The sequence below is a fragment of the Gekko japonicus genome, unplaced genomic scaffold (assembly GCF_001447785.1).
Source record: "Gekko japonicus isolate JY-2015 unplaced genomic scaffold, Gekko_japonicus_V1.1 scaffold2101, whole genome shotgun sequence".
Lineage (NCBI taxonomy): Eukaryota > Metazoa > Chordata > Lepidosauria > Squamata > Gekkonidae > Gekko > Gekko japonicus.
In genome coordinates, this window is record NW_015161466.1 from 16,290 (window position 1) to 20,963 (window position 4,674).

Below are 4,674 nucleotides of genomic sequence, written 5' to 3' on the forward strand. Positions count from 1 at the left end.
AAGCCAACGTTGGATCAGGCCAATGGCCCATCCAGTCACACAGTGGCCAAAAATACCCGGGAGGTCCAGCAGTGGGGCCAGAACTCCCACTGTTGCCCCCCCCCCCAAGCACCAAGACAGAGCATCACTTGCCCCAGACCGAGAGTTCCTATCTATACCTCTGCTCCATATGTTTATCCAGTTCCTTCTTGAAGCCGTCCATGCTTGTAGTGCTAATCACTCTTTGGGTGAAGGACTTCCTTTTATCTGTTCTAACCCGACTGCTCAGCAATTTCATGGAATGCCCACGAGCTCTTGTATTGTGAGAAAGGGAGAAAAGTACTTCTTCCTCTACCTGCTCTATCCCACGCGTAATCTTGTAAACCTTGATCATGTCACCCTTCAGCCGTCGTTTCTCCACACTAAAGAGCCCCAAGCGCTTTAACCTTTCTTCATATATGATATAATATCCTTTTTGAGGTGTGGTGACCAGAACTGTACACAGTACTCCAAATGAGGTCGCACCATCGATTTATACAGGGGCATGATGCTACTGGTTGATTCGTTTTCATTCCCTTCCTAATAATCCCCAGCATAGCGTTGGCCTTTTTTATTGCAGCCGCACACTGTCTCAACATTTTCATTGCGTTACCTACTACACTTCCAAGATCTCTCTCTCTTGGTCAGTCTCTGCCAGTTTGGACTCCATCAACGTGTATTTATAGCTAGGATTTTTGGCTCCAATGTGCATCCCTTTGCACTTGGCCACATTGAACCCCATTGGCCACGTTGACGCCCACTTGAAAAGGATCAGGCAACAACTGATAGGGAAACACCCTCCGCCAAACACCCTGGTCCACCATGGCCAGAGCAGAGGTTTACCCACCTTGAGGGACCAATGGGTTTGGCGGTGGTTAAGCAAGGCCCTTAGTGCTCAAATCTATTACTGTTCCCTTGGCTATGCAGGAGAAGAAAAGCTGGCAATGGGGAGAATATCCCCCCCTTCTCTCTAAATAAGATGGAACGATTGATTTTGGCTGGGTTATTTTATATGTGAGGCAGATGTTAGTGTATATTACTTCTGGAGGCGTGTTGATAGTCAACAGAGGTGAAGTTGCTAATGGTGATGTCTTTCCCTTTACGGAAGAAGAGCCCTGCTGGATCAGACCAGGGAGGGTCCATCTAGTTCAGCATCCGGTCTCACACAGCGGCCAGCCAGTTCCTCTGGAGGGCCAACAACAGAGCAGGGAGGCCGAGGCCTTCATAAGAACACCAGAAGAGCCCTGCTGGATCAGGCCAGTGAGGGTCCATCCAGTCCAGCATCCCATCTCACACAGTGGCCTACCAGTTCCTCTGGAGGGCCAACAGCAGTGCAGAGAGGCTGAGGCCTTCCCCTCGCTATGGCTAGTAGCCACTGATGGATCTCTCCTCCCTGAATCTATCTTATCCCATTTGAAAGCTGTTTATTCCTGTGGCCATCACTACAGCCTCCGGCTACAGATCCCACATTTTTATCACTCTGTAAAGTAGTATTTCCTTTTGTCTGCCCTGAACCTACTGCCCATCAGCTTCTTTGGATGCCCTCGAGTTCCAGGATTTTTCAGGAGAGGGAGAAAGAGTTCTCTTTGTCCGCTCTCTCCAACCCAGGGCGTAATTTCAGAAACCTAATTCTGTTTTAGCCTGACGTGAAGGAGCACCGAAGATGTGAAAGGCAGAAGCCGCTGTGCCCCCGGCGAGGTTTTCCCATCGAGCTGACACCTACAGAGGCTTTTGAGGAAGACCCGACCGAAAGCGAATAGGAGCCGCTAACATATCTTGGGGACTAGTGTTTCTCTCTATTTATTTATTTAAAAGAGTTTTATGTTTGTTTTAAATAACAAATGTGGAGTCTGTACTCATTATAACGACTTAGTTTTTACATAGATAGAATCGTTCTGTTATACACCTAGATCTGTTTTAACATTTTCAAGTTGTAGCTTATGTTTTAAATATTATGTTGCGCATTCTGCAAGACCGTCCTCGATCCATTTATAGAACCTTGACTAGTTCTTCTCAAAAATTTCTTTTTTGTCTTGCAATTGTAAAGTTATTTTGTCCATTTCCGCTGTTTCCAATAATTTGTAGATTATTTCTTCTTTAGATGGGATTTCTTCTTTTTTCCAATACTTTGCATACAAAATTCTAGTACAATTGTATATGTATCTGGTTTTTTTTTAATTCTCTGGATTTTTAATAAAAATGTTCTGATACAAATGATATAGTTGCAGCTAACATTTTTTGCAACATCTTATTTATTACATTATAATCTGTCTTTTCCCCTGAAGCTCAAGGCAAGTTGTAAGTCGATACGATGGGCAGGAATAGATGCCCAGTAAACGGCACAAGAGGGGTTGAATGGTAGACATTTAAACCACACGTTAAATGATGCAGAAGTAGCATACTTAACAAGAGACAGTATGCGGTAGTGTATTCCACAGTTCCTGTCCCTTTACCAGAGTATCTTTCCAAACCATTTCATTATAGTACAGCCTTGTTACCTGAGCAAGAAACAAACCCTCTTTTGAATAATTCAATTTGGCATGCTTTGTTTGGTGTAGTGGTTAAGTGTGCGGACACTAATCTGGGAGAACTGGGTTTGATTCCCCACTCCTCCACTTGCCGCTGCTGGATGACCTTGGGCAAGCCATAGTTCTCTCGGAACTGTTCTCTCAAGGACAGTTCTCAGAAGAGCTCTCTCAGCCCACCTACCTCACACCCAGGGTGTCTGCTGTGGGGAGGGGAAGGGAAAGGAGATTGTAAGCCGCTCTGAGACTCTTGAGTGAAGGGCGAGGTGTAAATCCAATCTCTTCTTCTTTGTGGAAGGGCGGGAGTGGGTGGATAACCCATTATAAAAAATGCACTGTACAGAGAATGTTCTAATGCCGTCATAAGCCGTGCTCCCTCTAAGCTGTGGAGTCTTGTGAGCAAGAATTCTACTGTGTGAGCGACTGGCCTTAAAGTTGTGAGCACGATTTCTACTGTGTGAGCGACTGGCATTAAAGTTGTGAGCAAGCGACTTGGCTACTGCATTAAATTAGTTTGCTCTGGAGCCGTCCTTCCTGAGCTAAAAATGTGTGAGCCGGAGGCTTAAAAAACTGAGCTAGCTCACACTAACTCCGCTTAGAGGGAACACTGGTCGTAAGCAGAGTGGTCCTTTTGAAGTCCGCTGACTTTGGTCGACTTGGGTGAGACTGTTCAGGCTGTTAGACGTCCACGCCAGTCTATCTACCTCTGCCGCAGAGGGGAGAATTGTTATAACGCACCGTCTGCAAAATGTGCAACAAAACCAGAAAGGGGTGGGGAGCCGCTGGGGAGGTGTGCAGATCGTGACCAGATCGGAGTTCGTTTCTTCCAGGTGAAAGTACGTATCAATCAGGGCTCTTTTTGTAGCGGGAACTCCTTTGCATATTAGGTGACACACCCCCTAATGTAGCCAATCCTCCAAGAGCTTACAGTAGCCCCTGTAGGAAGAGCTCTATAAGCTCTTGGAGGATTGGCTACATTAGGGGTGTGTTGCCTAATACGCAAAAGAGCTCCTGCTACAAAAAGCCCTGCGTATCATGGTGCGGCTCTTGGCGCAAGAGCCATTTACTCAAGGGAAAATGGACACTTACTTAAATCACACAAATAATATTTTTCCAAAAGGTCACGTTGGGGTGGGGTAGGGGAGCCGAGGGAACGGCTGTAAACTAAAACTCAAGTCAGATTATTTTGTGAAAACGTACAGAGACAGAAAAGCTAGTCAGTTTGACTAACTCCGCTTAGAGGGAACACTGGGTAAGCAGAGTGGTCCTTTTGAAGTCCACTGACTTTGGTCGACTTGGGTGAGACTGTTCAGGCTGTTAGACGTCCACGCCAGCCTTATCTACCTCTGCCGCAGAGGGGAGAATTGTTATAAACGCACCGTCTGCAAAATGTGCAACGAAACCAGAAAGGGGTGGGGAGCCACTGGGGAGGTGTGCAGATCGTGACCAGATCGGAGTTCGTTTCTTCCAGGTGAAAGTACGTATCAATTTCAGGGCTCTTTTTTGTAGCGGGAACTCCTTTGCATATTAGGTGACACCCCCCCTAATGTAGCCAATCCTCCAAGAGCTTACAGTAGCCTTTGTAGGAAGAGCTCTGTAAGCTCTTGGAGGATTGGCTACATTAGGGGTGTGTCGCCTAATACGCAAAGGAGCTCCTGCTACAAAAAGCCCTGCGTATCATGGTGCGGCTCTTGGCGCAAGAGCCATTTACTCAAGGGAAAACGGACGCTTACTTAAATCACACAATATTTTTCCAAAAGGTCACATTGGGGTGGGGTAGGGGAGCTGAGGGAACGACCGTAAACTAAAACCCAAGTCATATTATTTTGTGAAAATGTACAGAGACAGAAAAGCTAGTCAGTTTGTCTATCCAAAAACTAGCGTCGCCAAGGTCCCAGATAACACACAATCCGCTAGGAGAAACACCATCAGAAATTGCCAAAATAGGAACTGTATTTAAGAAATATAAAGTTGGTGGTGCCCTATGATTCACTCTTTACTCTATGAACCTTGTAGTCGGTAGAAATTGTTGAAATCTGGTTCCACCCAATGTTCCCTCTAAGCTGTGGAGTCTTGTGAGTAAAAATTCTACTTTGTGAGCCACCGGCATTCAAGTTGTGAGCGAGCGATT

At 46.1% G+C, this 4,674-nt stretch overlaps 1 protein-coding gene across 3 annotated transcripts in view; it reads left to right on the forward strand.

The window, feature by feature from the left end:
* Positions 1–4,674, forward strand: part of LOC107125669 (uncharacterized protein KIAA1586-like) — a 10,137-nt gene that overhangs the window by 4,156 nt on the left and 1,307 nt on the right. Inside the window, exon 4 of one of the 3 annotated variants that reach the window (XM_015429115.1) lies at positions 1,659–1,780. The exons of 1 other annotated variant lie outside the window; for it this stretch is intronic. The gene's annotated coding sequence lies outside the window, so the exon portion shown is untranslated. Of the gene's footprint in view, positions 1–1,626; positions 1,781–4,674 lie in introns of those variants that run through there. One more of the 3 variants, XM_015429116.1, reaches the window with a different exon arrangement.